Source organism: Capricornis sumatraensis, chromosome 9 (assembly GCF_032405125.1).
Source record: "Capricornis sumatraensis isolate serow.1 chromosome 9, serow.2, whole genome shotgun sequence".
NCBI lineage: Eukaryota > Metazoa > Chordata > Mammalia > Artiodactyla > Bovidae > Capricornis > Capricornis sumatraensis.
This window is the reverse complement of record NC_091077.1, coordinates 67,171,014-67,198,852: the sequence shown is the minus strand read 5'-3', so window position 1 is coordinate 67,198,852 and position 27,839 is coordinate 67,171,014. Positions and strand designations below refer to the sequence as shown.

At 40.5% G+C, this 27,839-nt stretch overlaps 1 protein-coding gene across 1 annotated transcript in view; it reads right to left on the bottom strand.

The window, feature by feature from the left end:
- SGCD (sarcoglycan delta) overlaps positions 1-24,957 on the bottom strand; it is a 434,054-nt gene extending 409,097 nt beyond the window's left edge. Inside the window, exon 1 of the mRNA XM_068980722.1 lies at positions 24,920-24,957. The gene's annotated coding sequence lies outside the window, so the exon portion shown is untranslated. The remainder of the gene's footprint in view (positions 1-24,919) is intronic.
- Between the last annotated feature and the right edge of the window lie 2,882 nt (positions 24,958-27,839).

The window sequence follows — 27,839 nt, the reverse complement described above, 5'->3', positions numbered from 1 at the left end:
TTGTCTAACTCAACAAAATTAAGCCATGCCCTGTGGGGCCACCCAAGACAGACGTGTCATGGTGGAGAGGTCTGACAGAATGTGGTCCACTGGAGAAGGGAATGGCAAACCACTTCAGTATTCTTCCCTTGAGAATCCCATGAACAGTATGAAGAGGCAAAATGATAGGATACTGAAAGAGGAACTCCCCAGGTCGGCAGGTGCCCAATATGCTACTGGAGATCAGTGGAGAAATGATTCCAGAAAGAATGAAGGGATGGAGCCAAAGCAAAAATAATACCTAGTTGTGGATGTGACTCGTGATAGAAGCAAGGTCCAATGCTATAAAGAGCAATATTGCATAGGAACCTGGAATGTCAGGTCCATGAATCAAGGAAAATTGGAAGTGGTCAAACAGGAGATGGCAAGAGTGAACGTCAACATTCTAGGAATCAGCAAACTAAAATGGACTGGAATGGGTGAATTTAACTCAGATGACCATTATATCTACTACTGCAGGCAGGAATCCCTTAGAAGAAATGGAATAGCCATCATGGTCAACAAAAGAGTCTGAAATGCAGTACTTGGATGCAATCTCAAAAACAACAGAATGATCTCTGTTCATTTCCAAGGCAAACCATTCAATATCACAGTAGTCCAAGTCTATGCCACTACCAGTAATGCTGAAGAAGGTGAAGTTGAACGGTTCTATGAAGACCTACAAAACCTTTTAGAACTAACACCCAAAAAAGATGTCCTTTTCATTATAGGGGACTGGAATGCAAAAGTAGGAAGTCAAGAAACACTTGGAGTAACAGGCAAATTTGGCCTTGGAATATGGAATGAAGCAGGGCAAAGCCTAATAGAGTTTTGCCAAAAGAACGCACTGGTCATAGCAAACACCCTCTTCCAACAACACAAAAGACTCTACACATGGACATCACCAGATGGTCAACACTGAAATCAGATTGATTATAATCAGATTGATTTTCATCTTAGTCAATAGCAATTACATTAGTGATAACTTTGCCAAGGTGAGCATGGTGACAGACAAACTGTAGACCCTAAAATTGTATCCTTGGTTATGAGGTCATCTTCTGGATGGTTCAGAATATAATTACTGTATGGTTTTTAGCTAATCACTGAAATGCACACATGGAATCTAAAAATACCCCAGAGAACTCATGGCCTTTATACACCAGTGGAATTCCATTTGAAAAGCCAAATTAATTCTTACTTAAGGTCTATTCAAATGTTCAGTGAAGACCTACACACATTTATGCCATTCTGAATACTTACCTAGCACCAAAATCAGGCTCTAATATGAGTATACGTTTAAATCCATGTGTGTAGAATGAATAAGTGAAAAATGAATGCATGAATGATGAACAAATGCTGAATGTTTTTCCACCTATTATAAAATCTACTGCCATCTGGGGTTGTACAAAAGTCCAAGCCAAATACAGGAGAAAGTTCTCGCTTGTATCCTTGCAAATTTCCATTTCTGGCTCCCAAAGCCCTGAGTTCCCAACCAAGCAGTGAGTGTCACATTATGAAAGTATCTCGATGGTGTTATTGAGCCCCTTATAATTCTGCAAGTCAGGGGTATTTAAAACAACATGGGAACACAGCAATGTCATCTCTCACTGACCTTTTCACACACAAAGATCAATGAGAAGGGAAGAAAATGTCTTATAAGTCTGAAGGAAATTAGACCTTTTTTCCCAAGGAATCATATTCCATAAATTAAACAAAATCTTAGAATCCTATTTGCAAGATCCTTTGATTCTAATCAACTAGTTTTATATATCAGCTAACTTAACACTAGAGAAGCTGACCCATTTGTGTGTGGCTCCAGGCTTTGTGGGGGTGGGGGACAAGGACAATAATAGCTATTTTTGACCCTTGTAGGTGTGAAGAACAATGAGAAATTCTTGAAAAACCAGTGTACAGAAGCTAGCGAATACTGCCACCACACCTCGTGCCTTTTCTCTAACATTTGTCTCCAGCAATTGAGGGCATTACGTAACTTAGCTATCAAATGGAAATGAATAGTCAATAAATATTTATGGAGCTGTGGATATGGACATCACACATGTGATTTTTTTTTTTCATACACAGATTATTCGAACTTGACAGTTGCAATGATTATCTCCACTTAGGGTTCACAATCCTGATGCCCATCAGAAGCACCTGTGGCACTTTTAAATCACCCAAACTCAGGTTAACAAAATAATAATCACAAGGGTGAGACCCAGGCATTAGAATTTTTTAAAGTTCCCCAGATAATCCTTAAGTGTAGACAAGGTTACATACCACTGACCTACAATAATGTCTCAGCCCTGATTAAGCAGAAAAACCCCAAACAAACTTTTAACAGATACAAAATCAAATTATGAGTGCTACAATGGAATTGGAAAACTCCCCAGGTCATTCCAGGCATTTGGGACAATTTATCTGAAAAAATGCCCCTTTTATTTGTTTTTTATTAAGCCAGATGCCTTCTTTGCTGCCGCTGCTTGTTGTATTTTTTTTTAATTAATTAGTTTGGAATATAGTTTATTTACAATGTTGTATTAGTTTCAATTGTATAGCAAAGTGAATCAGTTGCAAATTTTTTTTCCATAATGCGACTATTTCAAGGTAAAAATATCTTAAAGTCTAGCATATGAAACAGCAGAGCTCCTCTGCTTAAAGGAAGAGTGAGGACTTGGCCACCCTTGAAGCACTTTTGCAGAACCTTTGGACTCCCAGAAACCACTAACTTTGCCCCATTGTGAACTGACCAGCTGAGGAGCTAAAAGCCAGCAAGCTGAAGCAGTGACCCTTCAAACCACACAGGAGTTAGTAGCTGAGAGGGGATCAGAACCTAATTCTCTGATATACGGTGTAGTGACAGATTATGCATGTCATGAGGACTCCTGGATCTGAATCATATTACCAGCCTACCTTAAGGAGTCACATAAAACAAAATAATAATAATAATAATTCCAGTCTGCAATTTAAGGAAGGAGGGAGGGAAGGAGAAAGGGAGGGAGAAAGGGACCCGTCTTGTACAAATGATTATAACGTATATGTGGAATCTAAAAAAGTTGGTGCAGATGAACTTATTTACAGAACAGAAATTGTGTTATGGATGTAGAAAACAAACTTATGGTTACCAAGGGGGAAAAGGGGAGAGGGAGAAACTTGGGATTGGCAATACTAATATATAAAAGAGATAACTAATAAAAACCTATTGTGTAGCATAGGGAACGCTATAGTCTGTAATGACCTATATGGGGAAATATTCTAAAAGAGAGTGGATATATGTATAACTTATTCACTCTGCTGTACACCTGAAAGTAATGCAGAATTATAAACCAACTACACTCCAATAAATTTTCTTAAAAGAAAAAAAACACAAAGTGTTGCCTGCCAAACAATAAGGTAATGGATACATCTGTTATCAATAATCCTGCTTGGAAGAAGAAAATTTAGATAAGCTGAGTAAATTGAATTTTCTAGTAAAAAAAAAAAAAAACTGAAACATGTTGAAATAATAAAAATTTAAGAGGCAATCCAGACTCCAATCTGGGTTTCTTTGGGTCCTTCCTGGGATAAATCTGCTGCACAGAGAACAAAGCTGCAGTTTCAGACGCTCCCTTGTCCAGTCTCTTCCATGTCCTTCTCAGGGGCCCTCCCTAGTAGAGCATTAACCTCACAACACATTTTTGTAAAACCAACTAAATAAGATGAAAAAGACTGTCTTTTTCAACTTCCCTTTATTTTGGGTGGCTTTGGAGGATTTACATGCATTTTGGAGGTCCAAATAAGAGGAATCTGGACTGGGAGTTCACATACTTCAGATGATATGTATTTATATGATTTGCAGCCAGTTCCCTGTAGAGGTACATTATGCCAGCTCCCCTTGTATAAGAATGTCTTGCAGGAATTCTCCTTCCACCCTCGGTGCCAACTCACCAAGCATGGCATCATGAAGGTAGGACCAAAGGACGTGTGGCCATGTAGACATGTCCTCTGATGGCAAGCACCAGACACAGGGGGGTAGCAGAGGAGCCAGGAGCTAGTTGGAGGGTTTTTTTTTTTTTTTTTTTCTCATCATCAGTTATTTAAAATTTCAAGCATAGAATTCAATTTTCATTGACACCCAGTCAAAACAGAAATTCTATCCTGTCAAGAATACACTCAATGCAGCCCAGAAAACAAATGTTCCCCACAGTTTTTCTTTTTCTATGGGAAGCAAGGAAAAGAGAATCAGAAGTCTTGTGTTTTCAGGGTGTGTGCGCTCCGTGTCTGTATTCTGTAAGTAAAGTTGCATGCTTTATGCTTCACAACCATCAGTATTTTTTTCAAGTTTTATTGAAATTGGAATAGGAGACAATTACCTTTCTACTGTCTGTACAGAAAGTGATAGCACCACATATCACTTGTGTATGACAAGAGTTGTCATACAAAGAGGCAATCAAAGGATATGCAACCAAAACTGTAGAAAAAATATGTCAGACACATAATTATGAATGTTATGTTTCTGGATTTTATGACAGTTCAGCTTTTGAAAATTAAAAATTTAAGTCCCTTTCTCATTCTAAGTACATGGTCATCTTTACAAACTTGAGTTTGTATTTCTAATATTCTTTTCCTTAAAATAGTCCCACAATTTATTTAAGTTCCAGGCTTCATAAAACCTGGAGAGTCTTCTGGTCCCTACCATAAATAACCTCAAGCATACACCAAAACTTCAGTAGAACATCATCATGATACATCACTGCTTAGCTGGTTCAGTGAAAGTGAAAAAAGTGAAAGTGTTATTCATTCAGTTGTATTCAACTCTTCAAAACCCCATGGACAGGCTCCTCTGTCTGTGGAATTCACCAGGTGAGAATAGTGGTGTAGATAGCCATTCTTTTCTCCAGCGTATCATCCCTACCCAGGGGATGGAAACTGGGTCTCCTGCATAGCAGGTGAATTCTTTACCATCTGAGTGACCAAAGAGCTTGGTAAAAGGTATAACTATCTATATTCCACTGGGAGGGATTTTCTGATATTTAATGTGCAAGAACCACCCTGGCAAACAATAAATGCAGATTCACAGGCTTTGCATCAAGGAATAATCACTTTTGTAAGACTTAGGTACATGTGAATGGGGAAAGAGTGGAAACAGTGTCAGACTGTTTTTTTGGGCTCCAAAATCACTGCAGATGGTGATTGCAGCCATAAAATTATAAGACACTTACTCCTTGGAAGGAAAGTTATGACCAACCTAGACAGCATATTGAAAAGCAGAGACATTACTTTGCCAACAAAGGTCTGTCTAGTCAAGGCTATGGTTTTCCCAGTGGTCATGTATGGATGTGAGAGTTGGACTGTGAAGAAAGCTGAGCGCCGAAGAATTGGTGCTTTTGAACTGTGGTGTTGGAGAAAACTCTTGAGAGTCCCTTGGACTGCAAGGAGATCCAACCAGTCCATTCTGAAGGAGATCAGCCCTGGGTGTTCATTGGAAGGACTGATGCTGAAGCTGAAACTCCAATACTTTGGCCATCTCATGCGAAGAGTTGACTCACTGGAAAAGACCCTGATGCTGAGAGGGATTGGGGGCAGGAGGAGAAGGGGACGACAGAGGATGAGATGGCTGGATGGCATCACTAACTGGATGGACATGATTTTTGGTGAACTCCGGGCACTGGTGATAGAAAGGCCTGGCGTGCTGCAATTCATGGTGTTGCCAAGAGTTGGACACAACTGAGCGACTGAACTGAACTGAACTGAAGGCACATTTGAGAAATCTGTATTTTTAGCAAGCACCAAAATTGATTCTGGATACAAAAGGCCCAAGGATCATGTTTCAAGAACCCAAACTTACATCCAACACATAAAAAAGCAGCCCAGGGTCCTCCTTTACCTCCACTTGTGTTACTTCTCACCAGATCACCCATTTCCTCCCATTCCCTAAAGGTATGCTTTCCCATCCCTCACATTTCCGCTGCATTCCTGCCCTGTAGCTTTCATTTCTATCACCCTTTTTAGCAATGTACTGAGTTTACCATTCTTTGCAGTCTTCAGTGTTTTGTGCACAAATCTCTTTGTCATTAAACACAATCTTAGCTTACCTTTGTATTTTTCTCCACATGTTGCCTACATTTACTCTCATTGATGCCCAGGGTCCCCAGGTCCTTGACAAATACTAAAAATTTCATATTCTCATTTATCTACTGAAATGGCCCATTCAAAAATCACTAATTATGTCCCTGGTCAAAATTCAATGTCCTTTTCTTGGACCTGCTGAAGCTGTGGTTATTAACCAACATCTCCTTCTCCCCTGGAAATCTTGTCCTTCTTTGGAACTCATGACACTTCTGTCCCAGGGCCCCTTCCTTCTATCTCTGATTTCTGTCTTTTCAAACTCTCCTCTCTGCCTCTTTATCTCAAGTTCATGTCAGGAGTCAGTATTATCTCTCCCATCTCAGAGACAATGCCCAGTGTTATACTTTCATTCGGTAATTCTATGAATGTTAAACTCAACTTATCATTTTCACTCCAGTTTCCATCTCAAGTTAAACCTCTCGAAATGTCTTTCATCCATCGATTCCCTCATCGAACAAATTCTATAAACTGCACCGAGTCTCAAGATATCACAGGGACGATTTACCTTGCCTTCAGGAAGCTCATAGGCTGAGTGTTGGGGGACTTTGAACAGCAAATTCTTAGAGACAAAATGAACCATGTAAAGTGTCTACACTGAAATATATCTGGTAACATGAAAAAGATTATCACAGGATGAAAGTTATTGTATATAGACTCAAGACTCATCTAGAGAGAACTATCTAAGGATGCAACATTTATGCTGAGATCTGAAGGACAATAAAAGACATCAAAGTAAGGGGAGGGGGAAAAGAATGAATCCAGGAGGAAGAAAGAAAGCAAAGGCAAGGGCCCCAGTGTGGACAAGGTCTGTGTGACTCCTTGCACTGAGTGAAGCAGAGAAGAGCATGAGATGAGGTTGAAATGGTGGCTGGAGTTGGATGATGCTGGGCCTTGGAGATGATTATAAGAGATTCAAATGTTATCGAAAAGTCAGTGAAAACCCAAGGCCAAATCTGAAACAAGGAAGTGATAATCTGATTTATAAGAGAATAGCAATATCTAGACCACAATAGATACAGAATACATATTTGCTGTTTGATGTGATTGACCATCTTATTTTTCCCTCCCTCTATACCAATTATGCATCAAAAATTCTCAAACATTGAATGTTTTCAATAATATAATTCCTTATTGCCAAATTCAGAATTAAATGGAAGAAAGTAGGGAAAACCACTAGACCATTCAGGTATGACCTAAATCAAATCCCTCATGATTATACAGTGGAAGTGAGAAATAGATTTATGGGACTGGATCTGATAGAGTGCCTGATGAACTATGGACAGAGGTTCGTGACATTGTACAGGAGACAGGGATCAAGACCATCTCCATGGAAAAGCATGCAAAAAAGCAAAATGGCTGTCTGGGGAGGCCTTACAAATAGCTGTGAAAAGAAGAGAAGTGAACAGCAAAGGAGAAAAGGAAAGACACAAGTATCTGAGTGCAGAGTTCCAAAGAATAGAAAGAAGAGATAAAAAAGCCTTCCTCAGTGATCAATGCAAAGAAATAGAGGAAAACAACAGAATGGGAAAGACTAGAGATCTCTTCAAGAAAATTAGAGATACTAAGGGAATATTTCATGCACAGAAGGGCTCGATAAAGGACAGAAATGGTATGGACCTAACAGAAGCAGAAGATATTAAAAAGAGATGGCAAGACTACACAGAAGAACTGTACAAAAAGGATCTTCACGACCCAGATAATCACAATGGTGTGATCACTCATCTAGAGCCAGACATCGTGAAATGTGAAGTCAAGTGGGCCTTAGAAAGCATCACTACGAACAAAGCTAGTGGAGGTGATGGCATTCCAGTTGAGCCATTTCAAATCCTGAAAGATGATGCTGTGAAAGTGCTGCACTCAGTATGCCAGCAAATTTGGAAAACTCACCAGTGGCCACAGGACTGGAAAAGGTCAGTTTTCATTCCAATCCCAAAGAAAGGCAATGCCAAAGAATGCTCAAACTACCACAAAATTGCACTCATCTCACATGCTAGTAAAGTAATGCTCAAAATTCTCCAAGCCAGTCTTCAGCAATATGTGAACCGTCAACTTCCAGATGTTCAAGCTGGTTTTAGAAAAGGCAGAGGAACCAGAGATCAAATTGCCAACATCCACTGGATCATGGAAAAAGCAAGAGAGTTCCAGAAAAACATCTATTTCTGCTTTATTGACTATGCCAAAGCCTTTGACTATGTGGATCACAATAAACTATGGAAAATTCTTCAAGAGATGGGAATACCAGACCACCTGACCTGCATCTTGAGAAACCTATATGCAGGTCAGCAAGCAACAGTTAGAACTGGACATGGAATAACAGACTCGTTCCAAATAGGAAAAGAAGTACGTCAAGGCTGCATATTGTCACCCTGCTTATTTAAGTTATATGCAGAGTACATCATGAGAAACGCTGGGCTGGATGAAGCACAAGCTGGAATCAAGATTGCTGGGAGAAATATCAATAACCTCAGATATGCAGATGACACCACTCTTATGGCAGAAAGTGAAGAGGAACTAAAAAGCCTCTTGATGAAAGTGAAAGAGGAGAGCGAAAAAGTTGGCTTAAAGTTCAACATTCAGAAAATGAAGATCATGGCATCTGGTCCCATCACTTCATGGGAAATAGATGGGGAAACAGTGGAAACAGTGTCAGACTTTATGTTTTTGGGGCTCCAAAATCACTGCAGATGGTGACTGCAGACATGAAAATTAAAAGACGCTTACTCCTTGGAAGGAAAGTTATGACCAACCTAGATAGCATATTCAAAGGCAGAGACATTACTTTGCCAACAAATGTCTGTCTAGTCAAGGCTATGGTTTTTCCAGTGGTCATGTATGGATGTGAGAGTTGGACTGTGAAGAAGGCTGAGTGCCAAAGAATTGACGCTTTTGAACTGTGGTGCTGAAGAAGACTCTTGAGAGTCCCTTGGACTGCAAGAAGATCCAACCAGTCTATTCTGAAGGAGATCAGCCCTGGGATTACTTTGGAGGGAATGATGCTAAAGCTGAAACTCCAGTACTCTGGCAACCTCATGCGAAGAGTTGACTCATTGGAAAAGACTCTGATGCTGGGCGGGATTGGAAGAAGGAGGAGAAGGAGACAACAGAGGATGAGATGGCTGGAATGTATCACCGACTTGATGGACTTGAGTCTGAATGAACTCTGGGAGTTGGTGATGGACAGGGAGGCCTGGTGTGCTGCAATTCATGGTGTCGCAAAGAGTCGGACATGACTGTCAACTGAACTGAAACTGAACTGAATAATGTAATTACACATATGTTTGCAAAATTACATATAATAGCATGCTGTGCTCTGCTAAGTCACTTCAGTCATCTCTGACTCTTTGTGACCGTATGGCTCCTCTGTCCATGGGATTCACCTGGCAAGAATACTGGAGTGGGTGGCTGTGCCCTCCTCCAGGGTATCTTCCTGACCCAAGGATTGAACTTGTGTCTCTAAATCTCCTGTAATGGCAAGCAGGCTCTTTACCATCAGTGCCACCTGGGAAGCCCCATAATAGCATACATTTATTCAATGAACAAATAAAAATCAAGCCAATGCTAAATAGCAAAGAATATCCTCCAGTAAAAGCAAACAGCTCTAAGATTAGAAGGAAAAGAATGAAAATTCATACAACTTTTCTCCCTTACCTAAGGCACATGCAACTATATTGATGTTAAATAGGATTAACTCCAAAGCATTACTTTACTCCTTCATGAGGCTATTTTCAATGTTCACCTGCTCATAAACAAATCCAGGTGACTGAAAGATACCCTGTTTCTTTGCACACAAAATGCAATAGGATTACATTTCCCAGAGAACGAATGTTGTAAACTTTGTGCTGCTTTGCTATTACTAAAGAGGAATTGCCAATCAACAGGGCAATGTCATAATATAAAAATCACCCATGCCAATGGCTAATTAAATAGTTGCAAGAATAACAGACATGGAATTTCCAAAGAAAATCATTCTGGATGGGTATTTTAAAAGCCTGTTTTTGAGCTGTAACCTCATGGTCTCACACATTCAAATTTTCAGACGCAGGATCATGCAGTATTACCGAAAGCATGGTCTTGACATTCATTTAATGTGACAGTCTCAAGGAGAGCATCCATTTTTATGATTTGGAGTTGTGCAGAACCTCCTCTTAGGTTGTGTGGTTGGTTTCACTTCTGTCACTGGTCACACTACCAAGACTTGGTGACTTGGCTACCATGAAGATTATTTTCAATGACCTCACAAATGCCCAGCATCAGTCATAGGAGCCATATGATTTGTACAAAGGCGATGATCACTATGAAGTCTTCACAGAGATCCTTGAGCCAAGCTCAGCTTAAGTGATACCTTGGTCTTGTAGCTGTTGCTCTTCTAATTCAAGAAGTCACATTATATGCCTAGCTTAAGGCACTCCTACACTGAGTCTCAAAGTGTTAAATCCAACAAATTTGACAAGCCTTTGAAATCTTAACACAGAAACTGGCCTTATCATACTCAAGTGGTCATACCCATGTTCACTCCCCTTCCTAAATCTATTTATAGCAGATACCAGATAGTTACCGGAAAATCTTCTATTGCTCTCCTTCTTATATTTTATCAGTTGATATAAGGATGATGGAAGGGCTTTGGGTAGAAACATACACAGCTGGCATCCTTCATAAGGCTGAACTCCTATTCTAGAAGAATGCTGTTAGAAACCATCACTTTCTATGTTTAGTGTTTTTGTTTCAGTTGGGTTCTTTTTCAGGAGAAGAACAATTTTTTTTAAATTTCTTCCCCAAATAAAACAGGTATCTAGAAAACCATTACAGTATCTGCATTATCAGTCATCTGTGGAAAATGATTATGTTTTGAGGGATGATTAAAAAACAATCAGTAAACTTTCTAAAGACACATCAGTGCTATCAAGTTTCTTGAAGCTTTTTATTTGGAGCCTGTAAAATTTTATGGGCCATGATCCACTCTACTAATAGGGTAGAGATGAGGACAAGGAGGCTTTGAGAGGCATTTTATGAAGGCCTGCTTGACTCTTCCACCCACCAGGCTTCACAGTGTCTTGTTCCATAAAGGGATTTATGGGAATGCTAAAAAGTGCAATTCTCTGTACAGTCATATACTATGGGAGAAAGAAACATAGCAAAGCACAGACCTCGTAGGTGAAGGAAATCCCAATCCCAATCTATTTTTCAACAGAAAAAAAAATTTTGACCATCTACTATGTTGTCACCCTGTTTTTTTTATCATGAGAAATGCCTGGCTAGATGAGTTTACAACCTAGAAATCAAGATAGGAAAGAGAAATATTAACAACCTCAGTATGTAGATACCACTTGAATGTTACAAAGCAGAGAGGAATGAAATAACCTCTTGATGAGGGCGAAGGAGGAGAGTGAAAAAGTCAGCTTAAAACTAAATATTAAAAAAAAAAAAAAAAACTAAGCTCATGGCATCCAGCCCCATCACTTCATGGCAAATAGAAGGGAAAACTGTGGAAGCAGTGATGGATTTCCTCTTATTGGGCTCTAAAATCACCGTGGACGATGACTGTAGCCATCAAATCAGAAGATGATTGCTTCTGGGCAGGAAAGCTATGACAAACATAAACACTGTGTTGAAAAGCAGAGACATTACTCTGCTGACAAAGGTTTGTACAGCTGTGAGAGGTGGACCGTAAAGAAGGCAGGTGTGCATGAAAAATCACTTCAGTCGCGTACGACTCTTTGTGACCCTATGGACCCCAGCCCATTTGAGCTCCTCTGTCCATTGGATTCTCCAGGCAAGAATGCTGGAGTGGGTTGCCATTTCCTTGTCCAAAAGAAGGCACTTCACCGAAGAACTGACGCCTTCAAACTGTGGTGGTGAAGACTCCTGAGAGACCCTTGGACTGCAAGGAGATCAAACCACTCAGTCTTAAAGGATATCAACCTTGAATACTCATTGGAAGGACAGATGCTGAAGCTGAAGTTCCAGTATTTTGGTCACCTGATGTAAACAGCTGATTCTGTTCTTTCCTGATGCTGGGAAAATTTGAGGACAGGAGAAGAGGGCATCAGAGGTTGAGATGGCTGGATGGCATCACTGATGCAATGGACATGAACTTGGGCCAACTCAGGGAGATGGTGAGGGACAGGGAGGCCTGGAGTTCTGCAGTCTATGGGGTCACAAAGAGTCGGACACTACTGGGCAACTAACAACTACGTGCCAGTTACCACAGTAGAGCCTGGGGCTATACGGGTCTCTAAAAGGATAAGTAGGGCATTTCTGTCTTTACACAGCTTGTATTTTTAATGAGACAGATGGACAGTAAACAAATAGATGGATGAAACCACTAGAACTAAAGTAGGTGGGAGGAAGTAAACAAGGCAGGATCCACGATAGAGAGCAGGGGGTGACCCACGCTGGTCATGGAAAGCCATCCTGACCAAGGGTCAACTCAAGTGAGACCCAGAGTTAGAACAAGTTTTCTGGCAGAGGACACAAGCAAGTATCTCAGCCTTAACAGCATCCTCAATAGAAGCAGGAAGGTCAGCAGAGTGGGCACTGATGAGCTCAGATGAAAGAGTTAAGAGAGAGGTTTGCAGAGAGAGATTGTGGATTAACTATACTCTGCTTCATAGGCTATGGTAATAGTTCAGAATTAACATGGCTAGACCAATAAATACATTCAGTTATTTAGAAATGAAACGAATGATACAAACCAAGTGAGCTAGGATTAATGCTGCTGTAGTATGTTGGAATTTCCAGAACACTTACAAGTAAACAGGAATTACATCACTGTTTACAACTGTTACCAGTTATATAAACAGCAAGCATAAGCAAGTCCTCTCCCAGGTTCATTACAGTTTCTAGAAATTTATTGTAAATCTGAGTCATTTTGGATGATTCTGGCACATAAATAATTTTACACTAGTCATGTTAATTTTTGAGGTCTCAGATTTAAAATGATCTGCTTTCAAGGTTGTTTTCACTCAGCCATCCATATAAGGTTTTAGTCTTGGATTGCTAATGTTTGATACAGTTTTGACAATTGTAACAACACTGTATTTTACCTTTGATATAACAATTGACATTTTTTTTCCCTTGTAAAATCTGCCCAGAAAAGTGAATGTCTGTTTGTATAAAATGATCCAGGAATAGCATTTCCTATTTAAATAAATATTTGGACTAATTATAAGTTAGGTATTACATCTTCTAGTTTTTCAAGAATTTGAACATGTAAGTATTGAACCGTTTTACTGAAAAAAAATAATTAGACAAGTGCATGTATTTATAAGAGCTGAAGGAGATACAGTTAAAATCTCTTTTTCATTTACACTTTTAGCCTTTCTCCACAGAGGCAACTATTACCAACTTCTTTCTTATTCCTATATAAATGTTCAATACACATGCAGGCTTTATGCAATATATACACTCAAAGCATACATACTCACATTTAAATTTTTCTTTTCTACAAAAAGAAGGGAATATTTTCATTCTTTACTGTTCCCAATCTAACTTGATTTACTTATATAGCTCAGTGATAGTCCAATAAAAAACAGAGAAATCTGTTTTTTAAGTTAGTTTAAAATTGTATGGTACATAATATTTAACTCAACCAACTTGTAGGGGTGAACACTGAGGTTGTTTCCACTAATTTTCTGATACGAATCCTTATTTAAACAAATAAACACTTACTGGGTATTACAATGTGCTGGCAGTAGTCATTAAGCAGTGAAAGGCAGATTCCCTGCCTCCTGGTCCTTACATTTTAGTGGAAGAAATGAGAAACAGACAAGCAAATATCAAACTTGCCATACTTACTCTTGGGAAAAGTCCTATGAATAAAAATGTAAAGCCAGAGAAGGGGACAAAAACTGGGAAGTTCTTATCTGTAGGATGGTCAGGGAAGCCTCTCTGCGGTAGAAATATTTGAGGAAAAAACGTGAACAAGCAAGAGAGTAAAGCATGAGGACATTTGGGAGTGCACTCCAGTAGAGGAAACAATACCAGCAGGTGTATAGGCCCCGAGGCAAGGGCTCACTTGGCATGCTTCAAGAACAGTATGGATACATCAGGGCATACACAGGGAAGAGGGTATGAAAGTAAGCTTGGAAGTGCAGGCAGAAGGGGTGCACCTTGGGTCTTACGTGCCACAGTAAAACCACAGGTATGACATTGACGGTGATAGTAACTATCAGAGAACCAAGGCACAGGAGTGATCAGATTTTCCCTTTGGAATTGTTCTCATTCTCTTAGGAACATACTGCAGGGGACAGGAATGCCAGCAGAGAAACTGGGGACTTGTGACTCCTGCAGTCACCCAAAGAGGGTGACAGTAGCTCAGATTTGGGTAGAGCCTGCGTGAGAATGTGACCAGTTGCTACACTGAGAAAGTAGAGCTAAGAGAATTTGCTGTTTCCCAAGACAGAGAGCATGTGTAAGTAAAGGACAGGAGTCAAGGGGAATGCTAGGGTTCTGGCATGAGCAGCAGGGTGAATGAGAGTGCCCTTCATCAGGATGGAGAACTTTGGGAAACCCGTGGCTTGTGGGGCAGGAGGCGAATGGAGTAAAAGGAGGGGGCGGGGACAGAGAGCTCTGTTTAGTCATGCTGATTTTGAAATGCACAGAAAAATCCATGGGGGTGGTGTCACAAAGGCACTTAGAAATGAATCTGGAATTCAGGGGGAAGACAGGGCTCAGAAATGAAATGCGTAAGTTTTCTGCATGTAAGTAAAGCCACAGGAATGGGTTATACAGGTTTCACAGATGTCCCAACAGACCTCTCAGAGAGGACCTGAGACAATGAATTGCTAGGTTAAGGTAGGTTTGAGTGTGTGTTTGTGTTGTATAGATATTATCATCAAAGTCTTTCTGCAAAGTACGAAACACCTTATATTTAAATTCAAAATCCTTATCTCTGATGAATTAGAAGATATTTCAGTATAATTATGAACATTCATTCTCACTGTCCTAGAGATTTAGATGTGTGAGGTGTCGGTTGAGGTCGTTTCAGACAGAAATATCTTTGTGAAACACACATACATATTTGTACTAGGCATTATCAGATACATTAGCTCATACATTTCTGACAACACTCTAGGGGATCAATCTTATTAAAACTATTTCATATATTAAGATACTGAGGTCCTAAGGAACGATGGGATGTTCTCAAGGGCTCCTAACTAGTAAGTTGGTTAGGGTCTAGACTCAATTTCTGTGTTTCCTTCCATTAAACATAGGATGAGGCAAAAGCTAACTTGCTGAACAGGATGCAAGACATTTAGAACTACTGTTTAGATATATTTAGCATGGGGTGTATTTAAAAAGGCATATGCAGTGCTTGCACCTGAGAAATCTGTGTTTTCCTTCAGGTCCTCCCATGGCACTGCTGCTGCTGCTGCTGCTAAGTCGCTTCAGTCGTGTCCAACTCTGTGCGACCCCATAGACGGCAGCCCACCAGGCTCCCCCGTCCCTGGGATTCTCCAGGCAAGAACACTGGAGTGGGTTGCCATTTCCTTCTCCAATGCATGAAAGTGAAACTCAACGCATTTAGGACACATGGATGAGCAAGCCACAGATCCCTAATCTCAAGGCAGTGGCAGGAGGCCACGATGGGAGAGATAGCTAACCAACATGAAAACTATGTTTGAAAGTTATTTTCTAAGAGAATGGGGCCTACAGGTAAAAGATCAGAGAATAAAAAGACAGGAAAAGTTGATAGATAAGCAGTGCTGGGGGTAGAGAGCCGGGCAGGTTCAAATTTTAAAAGCATGAAAAAGGCTGATCTCATGGAGAAAGCAGTATCTGAGCAAAGACTTGAAGGAACCTTGATAGTCAGGGAAGATCAGGCTCTGCATACCGCTCATACATCATTCTAAACATAGTCCTTGACAGTGCACTGAGAACCAGGAAAGAACGTGAACTGAACACCCTAAACAGGAAGAGTAATTTCAAATACTGATAGCAAATTTAATAGTGTCATTTTCACAGGCAAAGGGCACTGCATCCACCCATTGTGGCCTCCTCTAATAACCTTTTCAGCTACTCTATGGTACATAAATCCAGTGCTTCTTATATCCTCAAGGATGATTCGGATCAGAACCAGACGATGGCAACTGCAGTTGGGCCACTACAGAGCTTCTGTGACTTGGGGACCAAGCTGTATAATAAAATAATGAACATGACTCAAACATGTAAGATCAAACACTGAGACACAACACTTGAAGGAAGCATAGACTATATAAAGGTCAAGTCACAAGTACAGATGAGAAAACTAGGTCCAGGGACATGAAGCGACTTCATCAAGGTTGCAGAGTAAGTTAGCCACAGTTCAGTTCAGTTCAGTTCAGTTCTGTCGCTCAGTCATGTCCGACTCTGCGACCGCATGAATCGCAGTACGCCAGGCCTCCCTGTCCATCACCAACTCCCGGTATTCACTCATACTCGGGTCCATCGAGTCAGTGATGCCATCCAGCCAAAACCAGCATGTTTCCCACAAATTTCAGGCTTTAGTCTTTTCAACTAAAGCTCCTATTTGACATCACTTTCATCAACCAACATTCAGCTGCCTTTTGAACAATACCCAAAAGCAAATGGCAACGAAACCAGATTTCTTAACACAAAGAATACAAAACTGACGATAAGTACTTGCATAATGGTTACTGTGTACTAGACTCCGTTCTAATGCTATACTGAACCTATTTAATCTTCATAAACATATAATTACCATCCTGATTTTACAGTTAAAGCAACTGAGAAACAGAGAGGTTAAGCAACCTATTTGAAGTCATTCAGCTTGTTAAAGACAGCAAAAATTTGAACCCAGAGTGCCTGAGGGAAAACTCTGTTCTAGTTCTGGTTTTAAATGCTTTCAGATATGTGTGTATACTTATTCAAAAAAGTATGATTACTAATTAAGAACATATTTTTGTAACAGTTACAGCTAAAATTTCTCAACACAGATACTAATTTTAAGACAATTCTTCATATTATTTTTTGGGTGACTACTGTATCTCTCAGCCAGGGCACATGTTACTCTAAGTACAAGCATTTTTCACCCAGGTAATAAATTATCTTTGATATTTTTCTGAAACCCATATATTTTTACAGCATCATGAAAAACAGCTGCAACAAATTAGGCACACCCTTCTACAGTGATTCAATAGTTCCAAAAAATAAGTATTGATCCCATAGGTTATCCCTTGACAATTGTGTTTGGCAAGGATCTCGAGCTATTATCTGTGCTCTTACGTACTTGCAATAAAATCTGTGGTCTGAAAGGGAAAATCTCTTCATCTCATTTTTAGCCAAGAAATAATTTTTAAAGATTATTTCTTTTTTTTTTTAATTTTAAAATCTTTAATTCTTACATGTGTTCCCAAACATGAACCCCCCTCCCACCTCCCTCCCCATAACATCTCTGTGGGTCATCCCCAAAACACTCAAAGTGTCCAGAAAGAAGCAGGATAACAGTAACAGCTAAAAGTTATTATACACTTTGCATGCCTTCACACATGTCTATATATACACATGCTCATATGTATATATGTCTATGGAGGTATCACTTAAAACTAGTCAAACACACTGATATTCACTATGTAGCTTGAGCTTTTATAAATTTGTATAAAAAATATTCAGTCAAGACAGGAAATCCTTCCATCACCGTACAAAGTTCCCTTATGTTCCTTCCTCATCAATCCTCACCTCCAGTGGCAGTGACTGTTCTGATTTTGATCACATTTCAAATTTTTAATCCTAAGTACAATTCTATCAGGTGTTGATTCCAAAGAATGTCCAACTTTGAGACCCATGCTCTTGGCCACTATGCTGTTCTACTGTATTTCTTCTCAATGGACATTTAGCCCACCTCAGTGGTGTCCTCTGAGAGAAGTAAGGCACGATATCTTAACTTCTCTTTCAAGTATCTAGAATACACTGTAGGTACCATCCTTGAAAGAACTGAAAAAATGGTCACTTGAATGATTTTCTATATTCCGTGTTTCCGATGAGACACCCTATTGAGAGCTTACTGATGTCAGATAAGGCAGGCAGGATCAATGAATGAAGTGGACAGGTGCCTTCTGAAAACAACAAACGCTGCCCATTCCCCCAACTGATGCACCCTAAGAAATCAGGCCAGGGATGCTATTCTCCAGCTTCTTCTACATAATCCAGAGATCTGAATTTGTAAGTGCTTTGTAACTAAGTGGATATAAACAACAACAACAACAAACACTTCATGAGTCAAAATGTGTCCAGAGGCCAGCCCTGGATTGCCAGTGTAGGACCTGGTGTTTGCAATCTTGGCCTACGAAACACCAGGATTAGCTTCACCAGTGACAAAAGGGAGACCACAAACCTCTGAAGGTCACAGCCAGCCTAGGAGGTAATGTTTGTCATCATGTGGTAAAAATTCTGCTGTCCAGACTCTGGTCTATTGCCAACACTCCTTCCCACTGAGGGAGGCAGATGACATTGGTAAACATCATAAACAAACAGAAGAAAAAAGAAAGAAAGAAAGAAACTGACAATGGGAAGAGGAGAGCAATAAAAACACAAAAGGAAAGAGCTAGAAGGAATATAGAACAGTGAAGAAGACAACTACAGGTAAGAAAAGGAAGCAAAGGACAGGCGTCTCTAGGTCTGAAGCACGTTCCTTCACTGACTATGCTGGCCCGGGACTACAACCCCAATTGGAGTTGGGACGACAGGGTAGTGGGAATGATGGAGTGGAGAAAAGAGCTCATTCTGATGTTTATTTACTCTGAACTTTATGAGACCAGTTTCAGTGCTTAAATATTTTGACTGTGGGAAATAATGGCAGAGTTTCTAGGAATTCCAAAGTATATTATTTGAAATTCAGAGAAATCATCAGAGTCTGATCCTGTCAAGTCTGATCCTGGCAAGGCTCTGTGGTCTGAACAAGAAGGGAATTTCTAATCCCCAGTGATACAGTTTTATCAGGAAAGTGTGCTTGCTGTAATAGATGCCACTGTATTATTGGTTAAAAAGAAGAATAAAGCTACCAGTTCCATATCCACATATATACCCAGAGTTCCACTGAGACAACAACCAGCAGATTTTTGAGCAAACCAATCTCACAGGATTTATACCCTTAGTGAACCGTGGTGACACGTCCCTCCCCCAGTCCTGCAGACTTGCTCAACAGGTCACAGCTTACACGGCTTCCTTTATAGAAGACAGTTCACATTTGACAACAGGAACTTGAAACCATAAGATAGATGATTACCTTTCTGTGTGGTAGCAAAGGTGAAAGGAAAAAGGACAGCGGAATCTTCAGGGAAATTAAGGTGACAAAGAAAAAGTAACCTGGATTATTCAGCATAAAACTCTCCTCTGCTGAGTGTCTCAGTGCTTCACTGGATCATCTGATGTGGCTATTTCCTTCTTTGTCAGTTTGCGTCATGTGGAACTAATCTGAAATATATACAGCTAACACTTAAGTCCTTACCATGTGCAAGGCACCAAGCTAAGGACATTCCAAGAACAAGCTCACAACGTACCATGAGCTGGATGCTACCATGTTCATTTTAAAGAGAATAAAATTGTGGCTCATGGACAGGATATAACTTGCCCAAGGTCACAGACCCAGGGTCACAGTCCAGGTTCGTGTACCTCAAAACCTAGGCTCACTTCACAGCGTGAGCATTCTCCCTCCGCCACGTCATCATCCCCTCTTCCACTCTTGTTTCTCACTCTGCTGCTTCTTGCTTACAGTAACCCTCCACTCCTTGGGCTCACAGATGTATGACGATGCTCTGCTCATACAATATTCCAGTTAGATGACTGGAATCGAGTTTAGGGAATTTTATTTTTGCCAGGAGGAGGCTGCCTAGACTGTGTTCAGAGAAAGGGTAAAGAGAAGGGTGCAGAAAAGACAATGGAGAGAGAAAGATTTTAAGACACTCATAAAGAAATAGTTTGAGGATGAAAAAAAAAAGTAGAATGTGAGAGAAAACACTTTACAGGCATCTGATCCCATTTTACAGTTGGAAAAACTGAGACTCAGCTCTTAGTAAACTCAGGACCTATCCCAAGATTTGTGGCCACCGCTACTCCTACTCCTTCTCTTCACCTCAGTTCTGCACCAAGGCCTCCTACCACCCTCTAATGTGCCTTAGGAGCATAGCAATGGCCATGGGTTACAAAGTACAGAGATGTAAACGTGGCCCAACATGTGGAGGCTGGAGAGGATAAACAATGCCCCGAGCTGCTTTGCAGTATAGTGAGGCTCTCCATCACTGAATGAACTGGTGCCACATCTGGCTGACATCTGTCAGCGGTACTATAAATAGCACTTGTGTAGTAAATAATGATTTAGTCCCAACAGTGTAAAACAGACTCAGTTCTGAAGACCAATGTCTGGTTGGCTTCAACAGAATAACTTGAGGATTTTTTTTTTAATAGAGGGATTCCTCAACTCTAATCTCAGAAATTTTGATTCAAGAGGTTTTGAAAGACCATGGAACCAGGTGATTTCTGAGGGCCCTCCTACTACTAAGATTCTATTGTTCCTTTCCCTGACATAGCTTCCAAAGTATCGCCTGTCATTACTAAGCCACACACATTAACAAGGAGTTGACACTAGACTCAGAGTCAAGGGACAAGAAGCATCGCCATTGTCTCCGAACACCTGTGCTCTCCCAGGAGGTAACATATCTTTTCTAGTCTCAGTGTATACTTCTTTAAAATAGAAGCAAAAGACAGTTGGAAGAGTTCTAAAACTCTTGATCTGGACCTGTGGGCTCCTATTCCACACTCAGAGGGCCTCCACGCATCATACTACTATACCTGCATGGGGCCAGTAGGCACATGACCTAATTCTGGGTATATTCTGAGACACGAGGAAGTATATGTGGGAGGGATCCCTTCCTGATTAAAGAGGCAAAGGTTCATGAGAATTATTTCTCTTCTTCATGCTTTCCCATTTTTGTTCTGACTTGAACATGACACGTGGAGATGAAAAAATGAACAGAAGGAAGCTGTGATCTTTGGAGACACCGCTCAGCTGCCACAACAGTCCTGGACTATCTAGGTGCAATATACATCACATGCACAAAAAGTAAGGTCCTACATGTTCCGACTCTATGAGCAGGGTTTCTGTTTCCAGCCAAATGGAGCCTTCACTGATATAGCACTAAAACTCTTTCTTCAAATGAAATTTCTTGCAAAACCCCATATATATAAACAAATAAAAGTGGCTATACTGTTTAGAAAAATGGACGGGGTGTTTCCAGAGCCATTCCCTCCTAAATTCTTGCGGAGTTTCCTCCATGGAACCAGAATTGGTCAAAATCATTACTTCTCAAGGTAGAGTCTCCAAGTCACAGGGATTCTCAGATTTTCTCCAGACTCAAGGAGTTTTTCTGTCAAATTTGTACTTGTGTTTTCCTGTCTCACTTCTCTGATGTGCTTATTTTATTTTTTCAACTTTATCCTAGGAAATGCAGTTCCAAGTCATGACCGGTGGCTACTACTCACGGTTTTGGTGTGTGCATTTGTATTCAGTGTACAGTCATTTGGCAACAAGGGATTTGATTCCAATTGTCGTAACTAGAGAAAGGAGTAGAGTGTAATGCAACACAAAATGACATATTCCTTCAAGGTGCACATCAAAGGATATCTTGACATGCAAATGAAGGTACATTTGAAGAGAAAAAAAGTCATGGAAGAAGCAAGTACATATCCAGATATAAGAGTACGAGTGTCTGGAATTAGAATAATCTTTAGTTCCACGTTCATGGTGTAAACCTGATTAAATTCTAGTAAAGGATCCTCTAGGCTTCCCAGGGGACACCAGTGGAAAGGAATCTGCCTGCCAATGCAGAAGATACAAGAGATGTGGGTTCGATCCCTGGGTCAGGAAGTTCCCCTGAATAGGAAATGGCAATCCACTCCCATATTTTTGCCTGGAAAAGTCCATGGACAGAGGAGACTGGGAGGCTACAGTCCACGGTGTTGCAAAGAGTCTGATAAGACTTATGCTCACACTAAAACACCCTCTATATTAAGAAACCAATGTTGATAACCTGAATATTGTTAGATACTTTTCTCTGTATTTAATTCATATATTTATTTTAGTGTTATGGATGGTTAAAAATTATTAAAATAAAGAGGTAATATCTAGTGAGTATTTTGGGGTTTGTACATGTTTAAATAACAGTATGATTAAAACAGTGGGAGCATGGACTTTCTCCTGCCCTGTTAAAAGGGGTCTTTATATCACTGAAGCTCAGATTCTGGACTACAGGATGTTAAGCCTTAATCCTTTCCAGATGGTCAATTCCGTAATTCCATGAACCTTCTCAACTTATAGAACATTAAATACTTTCACCAACAATGTGGCACATGCCCTTGGAGATGTTTTTAAAATAAAAAAAGAGATAAAATTAAATTCACGAATTTCAGTAAAGCATATGTATCCTTCTATTAATATATTCCTTTTCAAAAGTTTGTCTTAAGGATGAAGCATCCATGGGCAGGCCTTGAAACAAGCTCTGCCTGCTGCCACCCCTCCTCCATCTCCACCTGGCCCCTTCACTCATCACTCCCAGCAGAAATATCTCTGGACGGAACAAATATAGGTTAAAAATAAGGCCTTAAGAGCCTGCTCCCTCCTCACTTAGGAAATCTGAACCCTTGGGCAATGCCATTCTTACAAAATGTGTATTCTGATTACTTCCATAAGGCAGAGCATGGTGGACCGACCATGGGCTCTTCTACTGTGAACAGAGTAAAACAATTCTGCTCATCAAGGCCATGGTTTAGCTGTACATTTCAAGCTGAACCAATCAGTGCCCACTGGGCTTTGCTGTTCTAGCATGTATGTTTCACCCGTGCACATGGATCTCCTTCCACCCAGCTGGCATTGTGGCCACTCCTCCCCCCCGTAGCTTCTACCTCTGCCCTGAATTTCTTCACCCCTACCCTCCTTCACCCTTCATTCTTTTTTTTTTTTTTTTTTTAATGTCAGGGCAGCTGGATTTCCACCTCCCGTACTTCTAAAAGAGGGAAACTATAGAGTTTCTTCCAAGTTCCAGGCAATGTTGTGCACAGCCCTGCAACGTGAAGTTGTTATTTCATGCCTGTTCAGTTCAACATGCACTAAATTTAGAGGAGCATGACATTAGAGCTCCAGAGTCTCCTTTTTCACAGGCAGTGTGTTTGGCTGTGGTTCACACTGGTTCCCAATCTGTCTTGGCATCTTACTCACTCCATAGGCAACCCAAGTGTAGTCACTGTCTATGCTATCTTCTTCCCCATTTTTGGAATTATTCCAAACCCTCTTCACTCCAACCCAAGCCAAGCCAACCCAAAGATGACATCCATGAAGAAAATATTTGTGTGCCATTTCTCAGAATAAGAATTCCTGCTGCCAGTCATTTCCTAATTCCCTCCTCCATGTGCAGACTGTAGAGAAAATGAAATTGCCGACTGAGAGGTCTGACTTGCCACCTACAAAACACAATGCCTGCACATGCATCCCAGGTCTTATGCAGACAGATATGAACAAGTCCAGCCCCGCACTCTTTACTCACCCACTAATCTCTCTGCTATCAGATACTTGTTGAGATATTTTAGAATAAAAGTAAACACGAACCTTATTGAGGTCCACCCTAAGAGGTCTAGCTACTCTTCTGCTTTTCAAAAAGCGGCCACAAATCCATTCATTCATCCATTTCTCCAACTACACTCCTGGCCAAGCCCCTTTTGGAAAACACCATTGTTATCACTCATGGCTCTGCCAGAAATCACAGAGCTCTAGTGAGATTTGGTCCAGCTCTTTCAGAACTGAACCCCTTCCTGAAATGCATTTATATTATATTTTGCATTTTCTAAATGCTAAATGTAGGATAAGGTATAGCTTTTGTGGAGGAGGGGTAAAAATCAGTTGTATTATAATTGATATCTATGAAAAATAATGATCTAAAATTTGTTATTTTTAAAAGCACTCTCTTCAGTAAGGTGCAAAATAGAATAAATTAAATATAATTCACACGGTTACATGTCTATCTTTTAATTGATTTTGAGTAAATTACTGCCTTCTATGACTCTATAGTTATCTATACGTCATAAAATACAGAAGTATTTTTTTATTGGAGTATAATTGCTTCACAACATTGTTACAGAAGTATTTTCTGAGAGAACTGCCAGATACTTCTGCAACTCAGAAAAACTGAAAATTATTATAGAAACAGAATTATACATGTTGACCCAGCATATTTCTAAGCAAATATATCACTGAGCTCCTTAATGACAGTCAAAATCCCACATGATAATAAAAGATGCCAGGATCTCATAACGCACATTTTCTGTTCCTACACCCTGAAACCGTAATCCAAAATAGAAACTTCAAACCCCGATTCCCTCTAAAATGAAAGCCATTTTCTGCTATAAATGCCCCTCTCCAAACTCTCATGAAGCGAAGAACACAGACAGTTTCATCTAAAATTATCTTCCCTGTCAATGAACTGTCCTTTCTCGTAGAAAAGTTACAGAAGGTTGGAACGGGCTGGCAACACATGAGTTCACAGACTTTTCTTTTTCACAGTGGTGTTGCCAGTTCAATCCTAACTTTTCAAAGCGTCTCTGCCCTGCTGAAAACCACATTTTGGAAGGGCCTGGGGGAGAAGAAAAGATTACATCCCCACACCAGATGTTTAAGTGATGAAGTTCTAATTTGTTCCCACACATACACACGCCCCCTACCACCACCCACAAACACTCCGAGTACTTCGAAACAATCAGCAGGTAAGAAAGTGAAGAGAAAGCGTGGAAACGCAAGGACCGAACAGTCCCCTACCTCTCCTCTGCTTCACAGAGCTGCTGCTGAGTCCCACACAATCCAGGCGTGTGGGGCGGCTGGAAGGAGGCAGCCACTCGGCCTGCCGGGGGTGAGCAGGCCCAGCCTGCGTTCAGAAGCTGCCCCAGTCAGATTTTCCAGCTGCAGAACTGCAGCCAAGTCCCTGCCCATGCCTGAAGAATTTCCTGAACAGCATTCCCGTTCTTTTTCTGACTGCTTTGAAACCATACTCTGTACTTCAATACAGCTTTGTCAGGCCCACTCCCAGCTACTGGGCTGTCTCCAGCTCTCAATGGGAAACACATGTGTCAAGCACAGACGCACTCCCCTGCCCCAGTGCCCATGCGTCTGCTGGGCTCACACAACCACAAAGGCAAGGGCTTCTAGAGCCAATGCTGATTTCTCAGCCATTCTCCACACGGCCTCTTGCTCTGGGGTACTAGAAGCGGGAGCTGAGTCTCCTCTTGCTGCCGCTCCATGCCGCCTCTTTTCACCTTTCTCCTTCCTCTCACAATCCCCAGCTGATGACCCATGTTAGCTCCCCTAACTCCCCAACCCTTGCCAGTCCTGATTATAAGCCTATTACAACTGAGAGATGGGAATTCTGATTTGATCTCCCTATCTGCCATTGCCTCTGTCTTTGCTCAACATTTCAATTGTTGGAGGGGGAACAATATTTTTAGCATTTTCAGACTGGGTTGGTACTTCTGAGATGTTCCCTCATCCTGCTGTGTGCATCTTTTACTGATGTCACTATAAATAATGCAATTACTTTTCAGGCACTTTTGTGGCTCTCTGCTCTATAAGATGCTGGTCTGAAAATGTAACATTTGCATGCTGGTTTAATAGGTGTTGTGTAATGCAGACTGTGTAATATTTTCTATAACGAAGTAGAAAGGAGAAAAAAAATGTACCTTTTATCAGGATGTGTCCTAATTCTCTGCACCTGTGATTATTTCTGGATGGCACTCCATCAATGTCTTAGGTACATTCTCCTGGACCCTGTGGTCTACCTTTCCATAAAACACTAAAGGAAATTTCTAAAGATATGGAGGACACCCGTCTTCTCCCACACTGAAAACCCCTTATCTAAAAAGTCAAAGCTAATCTGTCAAAAGTAACATTGTAGAATAAGGTGATTTAAAGAGAAAGCCTCATTTATTCTGAGCTTTTTTTTTCTCTTCTTTTTTTGGGGTACGGATATTGTACTTCGAAATCATATCCCACTAGCAACTTATTCTGAAGAATTGGCTTGCCAGATTTTAAAAGTGCTGTGTGTTCCTGAGGGGCTGTTGTGAATAATAGATTTGGTGTGATCTGGGGTTTAGCATTAAACGGCAATGGGTTCTTTCAGGAGGATTTGACTTTTGCCTTGGGAAGCAGTGTCTGTGGAGGATGGGGTGGGGAAGGAGCATGTGTACCTCTAAGGTCAAGTCACAATTATAGAATCAGAGAACTTCAGAGGAGGAGGCCCCAGAGATGACCCGATACAAACTGTATCAACCCTTCATTTTGCAAAGGGAGATGGAGGTCCACATGATGAAATGACTTGTCCACAGGTGCAAAGACTCTTAATGTTATAACTGAGGCCAGAAAGTAGGATTTGGGTGAATTTTCCATGTGTTTTCTCTATCCTAGCATCATTTGGGAAAGGCAGGATCATCTAACCTTCACAAGAGAAGGCTTAAAATCTGATGGCCTGGATCTAACCTTAGCTCTGTCTCTTAAAGGCTGTGAATCCTGATTAGTTTGCTTGACTTTTCTGGGCCTCAGTTTTCTCATCTGTAAAATGGGGATAACAACAGACTCTACCTTACAGAATTATTAGAATTTGATGAGATAATTCATGCAAACTGTCTATTAGAGTGCATATAAATACATTTTGGTTTACTTTTCCTTTTATTGAATTGAGCAAAAACCAGACTCCTTCTCTCACTGAAAAGCAAAATTATACTCTCACATTTAGTTTGGGTTCCTAGAATCAACTATCTGATTGGCTAATTAACTTTTCTGCCAAAAACCCTTTACATAATAGGAGTCTACCACCTTAAGCATAGACAAGCACCCTAATGCTGTACTGGAACATTAGCCAACCACATGACTACTCTTCATTTATTCTCTACACATAACACTGAAGTCTTTCCTCAAGATTAACTCACAGGCAAGTAAACAGTGAGACCAAATTTGCAGTCAGTTATACGAGGCTGAACAAAGTGCTATTTGCAGAGAACTGGACCTTCTCTCCAAACCTTAAGAGCTCAAGATTACCATTCTAAAAATAGAAGACCATTAACAATTGCAATTCCCATGTTTGGCAATGGGCAATGCTCTAAATTAACAGCAGCAACTACAAAATAAAATCCCCTAAGTCAAGGAAGAAATCCTACTGAGGAAATGGTGACTACAAATTCTAAAGTATCTGATTTCTGTCTGGGGTTCTAGAGCCTTTGTTTTGAAAGAAATCATAGCAAGTGGTTCATGAACTTATTAATCATGTTGAGGGGCCCAACTTCTTTTGGGGAAAAAAAGAGGTAGGGTAGTTCTTAATTTTAAAATAAAACAATGGCAAAACAAAAGCAAAAATCATAAAACAACTGAAAAAACCAAGGTCAGACTTTATACAAAGGCAGAAAATGATGATTTAATCCAAAGGACTCTGCTTTGAGACACGCAGTGTCTCTTCACAGACTAACTACCCGGCTCCTTTCAACTTGTCTATTTGAAGAGGGATAACTCACTATGAGACACCATTCGTTACTACTAGCTGGAAAATTCTAAAAAGTTACTTTCCTCTTCTAATGTTAAGAAAAAGTATCCAAAACTTGAATTATCAGACCAGCAAGTGATCACATTCTGTCAAATTCATATGTGGCAATTGTTTAACATGCCCTCTTAATTATTTAATGGAAATGTGCTTTGT